We start from the raw sequence: 13,520 nt of genomic DNA on the forward strand, positions 1-13,520 counted from the left end.
TTACTGGAAAGAAGCTCTTTCATGAGTCAGAAAATGTTGCTCCAAGTGGATATTTAAGCTATCATACAGTTAATTCAAAGGGCTTTCCAGGTGGCACTAGTGGTAAAGAACCCGCCTGCCAGTGCAGGAGACACAAGAGACTTGGGTTCAATCACTGAACACATACACACGCACAGTTAATTCAAACAGAGGGCTCAGGGGTAGGAAAATATGAACAGGTTCGACAAAACAAACGAATTGTTAGTTGGTTTTGTGGACTAATAAGTGTTGACCAGATAATTATCCCCTCACCTAAAAAAGTCTGGGGATTGGATGTAAAGGAAATATGAAACTAAATTCCTTCATGATATAAAAGATAGGGAACCTTTGTTGATGTTTGACAGAAAACAACAAAATTCTGTAAGGCAATTTTCCTTCAATTAAAAAATAAATTAAGAAAAAAGATAGGGGATCTTAAACTGTCTTTCTACACAAGTTGTCCTAAAGCCTAATATTTTTATTAGACAAAAAAATTTAAGGTTATAGGTAGAACTTTCTACAGAATAACTTTGATATGGATGATCAGTTATCTCAAACCATCCCTAAGGTCTTCCCCCAAAAGACTGTAACTTGATCTTACCTATTCTTGCTAAAGAGATGATGGCTGCTTTGGTCACGGGTCTGTGGAGAGGGGCAGAGTGTCAATATAATCAGGAACACCGTGGTTCCTGCTTTGGGTAAAATATTTTGAGATATCCTAGTTCTGTTTGTGATGTTTAGCATAATCACACAATTGTTTTTCTAAAATAAACAGGGAAAGACAATTATAAGTTGAATAAAAGCAGTATTCCAGTTATCATCATCCAAACAGTCTCAGTTGTCAAAATTAAGAATAAAAGCGAAATTGTGACAATATGCTTGTCCCTAGCATTTCTAGCACCCAGGACAAGAGTACACAGGTAGAGGGCTCCAAACAACAGGTCTAAATCATTAAAAATTATAAATCAAGCTAAAAATAAATTAATTAAATACATATGTTCTACCCACCTTCCTTGACAAAAAAAAAATATTTTTAATGTATAAAGCAATGTTTTTTTATATGACTGAAAGTCATAATTTAATCATATTTAGATTGTCAGCTAAAAAATGATTGCACTTAATATTATATATTTGCATCTTATGGATGGACTGGTGATGTTTGGATGAGGAATAAGATAAACATGTAATTATAAATTACCATATACTTATTCTGTGTATTTTATTTTTTCCAGGAAAGTCATTTATTGTAATGTTATATGAAATTTGTGTTCTGTTGACACTAACAGCAAAATAGGTAATTTTTCTTGTATCAGTGTATTTAGTTTTTTTCTGTTTAACTTTTTACCATGGGAAAAAACAAATGTTTACAAATGTAAATATAAAGAACCCATGTACCTATCATTCAGCTTCAACAAGTGTTAACTCTTGGTCAGTCTTGGTTTATCTATACTCCTCAACTCTATCCAATTATGTTGAAGCAAATCCTAGGCATATCATTTCATTCATGAATGTATCAATATGAATCCTTAGAAAAGAGGACATCTTAAAAATTAACCTTAATAGTATTTTCATGTGAAGAATAGTCACTTAATATTAGATGTTTTTAAAATTTGGCTCAATAGAATTGGAGAAATTTTATTCTGCTGAGGCAATAGCAGCTGAAATTGTCAATAAAATTTCTAAATCAGAATCTATATTTGGAAATAAACCATGAATCTTACACATTGTGTTCAAACATATTAATGGGGTTGCAATGATAATCCTTATCACAGAAGATACTAGAAATTTTTTATTTTATCCTATACGTTCTATCACATGTTTTTTTTTTTTTTAACCAGTCTTTAAGCAGTATCTTTATCCATAAAGTGTTAAATTCTTCTTTCAAATTTTTTAATGTTGGGATATCATTAAAAAAAAGAAAAATATGTGGTTCAGTTTGTTCATGTCTGTCTTCATAGGAGACTATATTTCATCGTTTTGAAAGTAGTATATATGTATATATGTGTATACATATGCACGTGTTAACATAAACATATTTATATACTAATATGTGTGATTATTACATAGATATATATACTTAAATGTGAATGCTTCATAATCACATAAACATTTTCATTTCCTTGTTCCCATTTCCTTTTGTCTTATTGGAATGTCGCTTTTGTTGTATGTGTCACATTTAGAATCTATATAGGAAAATAATTTTCCCTAAAAATTTAAAAAGTATTTTAGATTATTTAAAAAGTGAAGTAGGCAAACTTAGATCTATTTGTATCTTTTGTAAATGTTTGCTAACATCATTAATAGCAAGCAACAGTCTGTACCAAATAACTGTGGTTAGCACAAAATAAATAAATTTTTTTTACCACAGACCATAATTCCTTATTTATCTGAGAATCTTCTGTTGTTTCACTTAACTCTCCTAGTATACTCACTCTCCTGTCTAAATTAACTCTAACTGCTCTGACAGTATTTAAATGGCATTTCCATTTTTAACCCAGAGTAGCTGTGAGGTCAGATTCAATATGTTTAATCAAGATGATCCACTTTGGGTCAGATCCAGAAAATATTGTATATAATCTCTGAATCACTCCAAGGAATGTTGTTGCTGCTGTCAGAGATGGGGCCATATTTTCTAGGAACATGTTAATGGATATTTAATAAATTTGTATGCAGGGCCCTCTGAAGTACAGGGATCAGGGCGAGGGCTCCTCTTGCTTTAGTCTAATGTTGACATTGCAGACTAATAATAAATGTATGTATTAATAATACCTTATAATATGCATGTGTTACATTTTTTGAAGTGCTTTCACATTTATGATTTCTTTTGATCTGCACAATAACCTGTGGGCTAGATAGAGCAATTAGAGATGAGAAACAGAGGTCTAGAGAGGTTAAGTGATTTATCTAAAATTACACATCTAATTGGGCTTTCCTGGTGGCTCAGCAGTAAAAAAAAAATCTACCTGCAATGCAGGAGAAGCAGGTTTGATCCCTGGATTGGGAAGATCCCCTGGAGAAGGAAATGGCAACCCCCTCCAGTATTCTTGCCTGGGAAATCTCATGGACAGAGGATCCTGGAGGGCTACAGTCCATGGGGTCACAAAAGAGTCAGACACAACTTAGTGACTAAACAACAGCAACACACCTCATTAGTGGTAGAGCTAAGGAGCAGCGCCCAGGTCTCCCTGCACAGGGCTTCCTGTTGTACTGTGTTTTACCACGCTGCCTCCATAAGGTTTCTAAAACAGAGAACTGGCAGTTAGGTTACATCACAACATTTTTCATTCCCTAAAACCCTTTGGATTTTAGAAGAGAAAACAAATATGGGATGATGAATGAAAAAAACTGTATGCTCTTTCATGTCTGATAAGTTCCATGTGGGATCAATATATATTTATTGACCAGTGCTTCAAAAACTAGAGATTTATCTCCTTCCAGGCAAAGGTTCACTTGAGTAATACAGACTAAGGCTTTGGAAGGGTGAGGATCATATTCCTTAACTTAGTTAAGGCACTAAGGACAGCTCTGATAACGTAAGCTTTGGGAGCATTTTCTAAGGGCCAGGGATTTCTGGAATCCTACTTCTTAATGCAATGAACAGCAGAAGTTCAATATGTTAGTATAAAAATGAATGTAAACCTATTAATCATGAAAGCCAGAGTTCCTGCTGATTTTCCTGTACAATTTGTTCAGGACTGCCTTGGTTTTTCTGCCCTCTCTTCATATAGACCTAAGGCTTCAAGTGCTTACTGAAATTCTTTTTTTCTCTCTCCACTTTTTAGCACTTTTGAATTTAGGATGCATCTTACAGTCAATAATATCTTTGATGAAATAGAACATGGTGAACTGTCATGACGGTTACCTCTGGTGATTTCTTATTGCTTGCATTCTCTACAATAAGAATGCATTATTTTTTTTATAATGAAAACAAATTAAAAAATTTAGACCCCACATCCTATGTGGTTTATATACCCTATCTCTGTTTCTTAAAGAATACCAAGGATATAATAACAGTAATGAACATTTCTAAAGTTTTATATTCCTAATGGGTTTTGTAAATCCTTACATATGAGCAGTAGGCTTGATACGTCTGAGATACTCCTCACAGCAGTTGACTGTGAATTATCCACGATGGAAACACTCCTTGGAGCACGCTGGTACTCATCATATTGTATTGTAATTGTCTGTTTCTTGGTCTTTCTTTTCTTCCCACTTGCATGAGAGCTCCGTGAGGGCAGGAATCGTGTCCTTTCATTTTCGGGTCTCCAGCACCTAACACAGAGCCAAGTCTAACAAACTCATGAAATAAATGATTAAATGAAAGATCTGTAAGCATTCAATATTTTTTTGAGTGTTATTTCCGTCTACACAGTTTAACCTGGACAGGGTAATTATTCTCTCCTAGGACATGGCTTGTTCGTTTTTCCTTTATAGCTGGTGAATGGCAAGGCACAAGCAATGTTATTTTTTTAAAGTGTCTCTATATTCTCCCCTCAAGTTTATACAGCATTAGCTTTCTGTTGTCAGATTTGTTAATCTACTTAATTCTTATAAGCAGGAAAGAAAATTACTTTTCAACTTGCTACAAAAATATCCTCCTGAGACAGGTTGTGAGTAGGAGAAGTTTAAAATATTTTTTCTTATTTCTTAAATCAGAAGAAAAAATTTACCAATCAAAATTTTTCTTCTGGTCTCTAAATTATGGTATTATGTCTATATAGAGGAATTCTATTTGGGAGCGTATTATGAGTTCCTAAAGCTCATTGTTGAGGGATTGAGCATATTTTACAAATAAAATTTGGTACATGAATAAAAATAAAAATATTTGGCAACTCACGGAATGGGAGAAAACACGTGCAAATCATATCCTTGACAAGGGATTTATATCCGGAATACAAAAGAATACATACAACTCAAAATCAATGAAAACCCCAAACAACCCAATTGAAAAATGGGCAAAGGACTTGAATAGACATTTTTCCAAAGAGGGTATACAGATGGCCAATAGGCACATGAAAAGATGCTCAATATCACTAAACACAGGAAAATACGAATCAAAACCACAATGAGATACCACTTCACAATCATTAGAATGGTTCTTACATACGTAAAATATCAAGTGTTGGTAAAGATGTAAGAGAAATTAGAACTTTTTTGCACTGTTGGTAGAAATGTAAAATGGTGCCGCCTCTATGGAAAAAAGTCTGGAAATTGCTCAAAAAATTAAGAATGGAATTACCATATGAGCCAAGAATTCTACTACTTGGTGTGTATCCAGAAGAATTGAAGAGGGGAACTTGAACAGATATCTGTACACCAGTGTTCATAGCAGAATTATTTACAATAGCCAAAAGGGGGAGACAACCCAAATGTTTACTAACAGATGAGTGGATAAACAAAATACGGTTTATGTATATGATGAAATATTATTTAGTCTTAAAAGGGAAGGAGATTCTGTTACATGCTACAGCATGGTTGAACCTTGAAAATGTCATGCTAAGTGAAATAAGTCAGACTCAAAAGGACAAATTTTGTGTGATTCACTTGTATGACTATTTAGACTAGCCAAATCCGTAGAAACAGAAGATAGACTGGTGGTTGCCAGAAGTTGAGAAGGGGGAGGAATGGGGAGTTATTGTTTAAATGGGCAGAGTTTAAATTTGGGGAATATGAAAAAAATTCTGGAGAAGGATCATGCTGATGGTTGCACAACACTATGAACGTTCTTAATGCCAAACACCTAAATTGGTTGAAATAGTAAATTATTAAATACTTTTATATATATTATATGCTTACATATATAACCACAGACATAAAAGCTTGACATTTACTTAGGATTTTGAAAAAGCACTTTCACTTGCAGTATTTTATTTGTTCCTCCCAACAATCCTGAGAGATAGGCAGGGCAGTTATTATTCTCATTTTACAGGTAAGGAACAAAACCTTAGTTGGTTTAAGTAGATAGCCAAGGGACACAAAACTAACAGGTATCAGGGTCAGAATTAGGACCTGGAACTCCAGTCCCTTGCTCTTTCTTCTATACTAAACTGCCTTTCACAGAACTGTTCTTGAACCCTAACAATTGACACTGACATTGAATTCACTGGCAAAGGCCCAACTTTCACTTGGAATGAACATGTAAAGCCTGATTCCAAAGAACAGTATTGAAAGGGCTTTCTGGAGAATGTGCAAAACAACAGGCGCAGAAATCATTAACAACATGTACCTTTTCCCCATCACAACAATAATACTGTGAAGGGGAAGACACAATTATGAGAACTGAAGCAAGAGTCAGGAAATGCTCAAGAGCCACATGTTACTTTATTATCATAGCTCTCGTTCCTTTCTAAACAATTCTTAAAGGCAATGCCTTGTTAAACGGGGATTTTTATTTTGTCAAATATTCCTTAAAGTTCATTTGTAAACTGTAAGATGATTCTTTTATTTTTTTAAGTTTAATTTAAAAAAAAATTTAAAACTTTTTATTTGGTTTAGAGTGTAGCCGATGGTGGCTCAGATGGTAAAGAATCCTCCTGCAATGTGGTAGACCTGGGTTTGATCCCGGGGTTGGGAAGATTCCCCTGGAGGAGGGCTTGATAACCCACTCCAGTATTCTTGCCTGGGAAATCCCATGGACAGAGGAGCCTGGTGGGCTAAAGTCCACGGGGTCTCAAAGAGTCGGACATGACTGAGCAACTAAGCACAGCACAGCACATAGCCAATTAACGATGTTGTGGTAATTTCAGGTGGACGGCAAAGAAACTCACCATACATATGCATGTATCCATTCTCCTCCAAACTCCCCTCCCATCCAAGCTGCCGTATAACGCTGAGCAGAGTTCCCTATCAATACAGTAGGTCCTTGTTGGTTATCCACTTTAAATATAGCAGTGTATGCTGTCACTTGATTCTTGAGAGTGTTTTTACTGTGGTTAAATAGAGTTTATAGTTGCCACATAATAGTATAATTTTATCTGTATCTGATAGTCTTTTTGAAAAATAGTTTTGATTAAAAATATAGACATGAAGAATAACAGACTTTTATCGTACAACTGCGTGTTTGCATTGTTAATTCAGCCCTGTTCAATCTTTCCAGTAAATTAATTACAGCTCAGAATCAGAAGGGACCATAAAGCAAAAACTGCAGAGGAGTCACAGCCAGCTGTTCTTAATAATGGAATGCTGATTTTATTTTTAAGTATTCAACAAACAGTGCTAAAGCATATCCTCAAAAATCTTAATCATATATTGTTGGTGGACTATGAAGTTTTATTTTGTGTACTGAAGAAGAAAAATGTCTCATAGCTGTATTAATGTATTCTAGGGTTTTCAGGTTATTCTTATGGCAGTCTAAGAGCTGAAATTTTGTGGTGGCAAAAAAGTTTGGAAATTTAAAATATAATAATTATATAGAGAAAAATATTCAAAATTCTGTGATTTTCTTAGAATACAGGAATGATTCTCCACTACCATGTGACTATACACTCCTTTTTAGTATTTTCTGTATTGTCTACCGTAAGCATGTCTTATATCTATGGTACAATAAAATAAAACTTATTTTAAAATAATGAAAAATAGAGACTCTTACAGGCCAGGTCATTGGGCAATTGTCTTTTTGATTAAAATTAACTGAAAGGAACCAAAAGGTAAGCTATTTGTTCCCTAGCTTTCAAAGAGATAAATATTCTATTAGAAGAGAAGAGTAAGGCCCAGTAGAACTAAGGGCCTCTTAACCCAACTGACCAGGAGCAGAATAAGTAAACCCAACCTGTGCTGCAAGTAGGGAGGTGGTTTAATTGAAGAGGACTAAGTAGTTCACCTTACTACACAGCCTATATTCTGCTTGGTGATTCTGATATACTGATAAAGTGAAAGCGAAAGTCACTCAGTTGTATCCAACTCCTTGGGACCCCATGGACCATGCCATCCGTGGAATTCTCCAGGTATACAGTCCATGGAATTCTCCAGGCCAGAATACTGGAGTGGGTAGCTCTTCCCTTCTCCAGGGGATCTTCCCAACCCAGAGATCGAACCCAGGTCTCCCTCATTGCAGGCAGATTCTTTACCAGCTGAGCCACAACGGAAGCCTAAGACATATTGATACATCATGTTTATCTTTGGTTTGATAAGCTTGCATATAATTAAAGAAGCTCCAATATCCCAGAAATATGGTTCATTCACTGAAGTGTCTTTTGCATTAATGATTTAAGATCTTAATTCATGGACTGCAAATGAATCATGCCTGCAGCCACAATGAGTTTCCACACACATTTTGTAAAATTAAAGTACCATTACATCTTATCATTCATATGTGTATTTTTACAGTACCTGTCACCAAAGATATCTCGCTTGGTACCTTTGGGACCCCTCAAGTTCATCACAAACTCATTTCAGTTAAGGCCTAGTTTAGCCTCTTACTTCTCTTGGTTTAGTTATTGCTAAAGCCTAGGATTGTAGGTCTTCAGTTCAGTTCATTTCATTCGCTCAGTGGTGTCCGACTCTGCAACCCCATGAATCACAGCACACCAGGCCTCCCTGTCCATCACCAACTCCCGGAGTTCACTCAGACTCATGTCCATTGACTGTGATGCCATCCAGCCATCTCATCCTCTGTCGTCCCCTTCTCCTCCTGCCCCCAATCCCTCCCAGCATCAGGGTCTTTTCCAATGAGTCAACTCTTTGCATGAGGTGGCCAAAGTATTGGAGTTTCAGCTTTAGCATCAGTCCTTCCAATGAACACCCAGGACTGATCTCCTTTAGGATGGACTAGTTGGATCTCCTTGTAGTCCAAGGGACTCCCAAGGGTCTTCTCCAACACCACAGTTCAAAAGCATCAATTCTTCAGTGCTCAGCTTTCTTCACAGTCCAACTCTCACATCCATACATAACCACTGGAAAAACCATAGCCTTGACTAGATGGACCTTTGTTGGCAGAGTAATATCTCTGCTTTTCAATATACTATCTAGGTTGGTCATAACTTTCCTTCTAAGGAGTAAGCGTCTTTTAATTTCATGGCTGCAGTCACCATCTGTAGTGATTTTGGAACCCCCCAAAATAAAGTCTGACACCATTTCCACTGTTTCCCCATCTATTTCCCATGAAGTGACGGGACCAGATGCCATGATCTTAGTTTTCTGAATGTTGAGCTTTAAGCCAACTTTTTCACTCTCTTTCACTTTCATCAAGAGGCTTTTTAGTTCCTCTTCAGTTTCTGCCATAAGGGTGGTGTCATCTGCATATCTGAGGTTATTGATATTTCTCCCGGCAATCTTGATTCCAGCTTGTGCTTCTTCTAGTCCAGCGTTTCTCATGATGTACTCTGCATATAAGCTAAATAAGCAGGGTGACAATACATCCTTGATGTACTCCTTTTCCTATTTGGAACCAGTCTGTTGTTCCATGTCCAGTTCTAACTGTTGCTTCCTGACCTGCATACAGATTTCTCAAGAGGCAGGTCAGGTGGTCTGGTATTCCCATCTCTTGAAGAATTTTCCGCAGTTTATTGTGATCCACACAGTTAAAGGCTTTGGCATAGTCAATAAAGCAGAAATAGATGTTTTTCTGGAACTCTCTTGCTTTTTCGATGATCCAGTGGATGTTGGCAATTTGGTCTCTGGTTCCTCTGCCTTTTCTAAAACCAGCTTGAACATCTGGAAGTTCATGGTTCACGTATAGCTGAAGCCTGGCTTGGAGAATTTTGAGCATTACTTTACTAGCGTGTGAGATGAGTGCAATTGTGCGATAGAGCATTTTTGGCATTTCCTTTCTTTGGGATTGGAATGAAAACTGACCTTTTCCAGTCCTATGGCCACTGCTGAGTTTTCCAGATTTGCTGGCATATTGAGTGCAGCACTTTCACAGCATCATCTTTCAGGATTTGGAATAGCTCAACTGGAATTCCATCACCTCCACTAGCTTTCTTCGTAGTGATGCTTTCTAAGGCTCACTTGACTTCACATTCCAGGATGTCTGGCTCTAGTTGAGTGATCACACCATCGTGTTATGTGGGTCATGAAGATCTTTTTTGTACAGTTCTTCTGTGTATTCTTGCCACCTCTTCTTAATATCTTCTGCTTCTGTTAGGTCCATACCATTTCTGGAATGCAAAAGTAGGAAGTCAAGAAACACCTGGAGTAACAGGCAAATTTGTCCATGGAGTACGGAATGAAGCAGGGCAAAGGCTAATAGAGTTTTGCCAAGAGAACGCAGTGGTCATGACAAACACTCTCTTCCAACAACACAAGAGAAGACTCTACACACGGACATCACCAGATGGTCAACACCGAAATCATATTGATTATATTCTTTGCAGCCAAAGATGGAGAAAGTCTATACAGTCAGCAAAAACAAGGCCAGAAGCTGACTGTTGCTCAGATCATGAACTCCTTATTACCAAATTCAGACTTAAATTGAATAAAGTAGGGAAAACTGCTAGACCATTCCGGTATGACCTAAATCAAATCCCTTATGATTATACAGTGGAAGTGAGAAATAGATTTAAAGGACTAGATCTGATAGACAGAGTACCTGATGAACTATGGACTGAGGTTCGTGACATTGTACAGGAGACAGGGATCAAGACCATCCCCATGGAAAAGAAATGCAAAAAAGCAAAATGGCTGTCTGAGGAGGCCTTACAAATAGCTGTGAAAGAAGAGAAATGAAAAGCAAAGGAGAAAAGGAAAGATATAAGCATCTGAATTCAGAGTTCCAAAGAATAGCAAGGAGAGATAAGAAAGCCTTCCTCAGCAATCAGTTGTAGGTCTTAGTTTTGACTATAAATCTCACTTCCTTAAAGTTGGCTGCTAGTTCCCTTTATGCGACACCTCAGATCAATATGATATCTACCATTTATTGAGTACATACCATGTACCAGTCACTTTATATCTAATATTTCTCATCCATGACATAAATTCTGACTGCTTTTGCAATTTCATTTTCAACTGTTCCCTGATTGCACCCTATATTGTAGCTCAGAAGTTGGCAAACTCTAGCCAGAGGACTAAATCTGGCTTGCTGCCTGTTTCTGTACAGCCTATGAGCTAAGAATGATTTTTACATATTTAAATGGATGAAAAGAATGAAAAGATGAGTAATACTTTGTGACTTCATTAAATTCAACTTCCAGCACCCATAAATAAAATTTCAGTTGAACCCAACCACTCTCATTCATTTAGGTGCTGTCTATGACTGCTTTTGTGCTCTGATGACAGAGTTGATTAGTTGTGACATAGACGGTATGACCCACAAAATACTTATCTAAATACACATCTAAATATTTAACTGGCTCTTTACAGAAAAGTTTGTCAATTTCTGTCTAACTTAGCCAAACTAATTTCTGTCCTCACCTTCTTGTCCTCACATGTTTTCCCCTCTGTCAGAAACACTTTTCTTTTCTTTCTTCATTCCCTTTTATATCCTTATTCTCTCTAGGTGAGTTTACCCAAACTCATGGTGTTACATTTGATCTGTGTGCTGACAGCGCCCAAATTTATGTCTCTATACTCAAACTCTGTTCTGAACACTAGTCCCAGATATACAACTCTTTCATACCTCTAGATAGCATTAATGTTTCAAACAAAACATGTTCAAAGTTGACTTTTAGATTTATCCTCCTAAACCAAGTCCTTCCAGTCTGCCACATATCAGTTGATGGCAACTCCAACTTTGTAGTTGTTCAGGCCAAAAACTTTGGTGCTTTTCTGATTTCTTTGTCCCACATTTCACATCCAACCTATCAGCAAGTCATGTTGGGTCTACCTTCAAAATATACTCAGAAAATGACTATTTCTCACCTCCTCCCTTGCCACAATGCTGGTCCAAACTAACATCTTTTATCTCAACTACTGCAATGACCTCCGGTTGGTCTTGTCTGCTCTTGCCCTGGGATCATTTTCATGCAGCCTTTTTCTCAGTTCCTTGCTCAGGACTTTCAATGACTTCCTTTCCAAAGTCTGCCCTCTTTCTTGTCAGTTATTTCTCAAATCTCATTTCCCACTACTCTTTCCCACACTCACTCTAGACACACTGGCCTTGCTTTTCCTCAAAATATCCATGGACTTGTCTACTTCAGGGCCTTGGTGCTTCCCGTTCCCTCTGCCTTATCATCCCATGGTATCCCTAGGGCTTGTTCTCACACTTTCTTTAGAGTTGCCTTCTCAGAGAGACCTTCCACAGCATTCTCATCTACAATTTCAAGTTTGCAATTGTGGTTTAATTTTTCTTCCTTAGCACTTTTTGCTAGTTAGATAAAGAAGCTTTGTATTTACTTGTCTTCATTATTGTCTACACAAGAATGTAAGTTCATGAGAGCAGAGATTTTGATCTGTTTTGTTCAGTACTGTATTCCCAGTACCTAGAACAATGCCTGATACACAGTGAGAGCAGTGAGTATTTGTGGTATGAGTGCATGAAAGAAAATAACCAGCTCAAGGGCCCCTTTGGTGAAATCTTACCTGAAGCACCTATCTTGTGTGCTCTGGGTCCTCCTTCCTCTTGGCCAGTGAATATTTATGATTTACTTTCTACAGTAGAATAATTTTTCCCCTACTAAACTGAGCTTGATTCTTTTTCTATCCCAGGACCTAGCACAGCTCCTGGTACATAATAAATACTCATTTAATGTGTCCTAAGTGAATGAATAATTGTTCAACATTTAAAAATATTTCTTACTTTACAAGAAGATACTTCCCAGAGATCTGTTTCAATAGTGGAAAGGTACTTAAATTGGAATTGGATTTTTAAAGAAAGCAACAAAGAATTATTCAGGATCATGCCTGCTTTAGATTTAGAAACCCCTGGAGGCAAAACTGGGGTTTTATTGAGGATCCAGAACCATATTCCACATACCAGAGAGCATGACACCAGATTCCTCCTGCTTAGGAATCCAAGTTTCAGTGCTTTGCCTGGTGAAGTCCTGGCTACACAGCTTACTTACCTAGGCCATTGGTTAAGGCTATTAGTGTGTGGAGAAAATCCTTACTCTTACTTGTTTTCAGTCAAGATCTGTAAGACCTGAGAATTGATGAAGTGGAAAGAATTAATGATCTTTAATCACTATTAGAATCAAAAACACCCTTATTGTTTTCCTGTCTCTAAATAACCTTTTTCCATCTGTGTCCAGGAAAGCGTCACAAGTCAGCTAAGTAAAAATCTTTCAGTTGTTCTTTAAAAATAGGTATTTACTGGGAGACCATTGACTCCAGTCTGGCAGGAGCCAGAGAAAAACCATGGGGGTTAGGTGGGGATGGGGGAGGAGTGGAAAGGCCACCATAGCAATGGATTTGGAGGAAGGCTATGGGAGGTGAGAAGCCAGCAAACAAAGCCTTATCTCAAGCACTTTGGTATTCTAGTCCCAGGTCACTAGTAAAGTCAGATTTGGATTAAACATTGTATTTGATCATTTTGCATTCTCTTCCTAGCAATTAAGTGTACATTTCTTTATTTTAGTCTCACACATGCATGTGAGGTAGCGAGGGCATATTATTTCACATTTAGGATT

This window comes from Bos javanicus, chromosome 11, assembly GCF_032452875.1.
Source record: "Bos javanicus breed banteng chromosome 11, ARS-OSU_banteng_1.0, whole genome shotgun sequence".
Taxonomy (NCBI): Eukaryota; Metazoa; Chordata; class Mammalia; order Artiodactyla; family Bovidae; genus Bos; species Bos javanicus.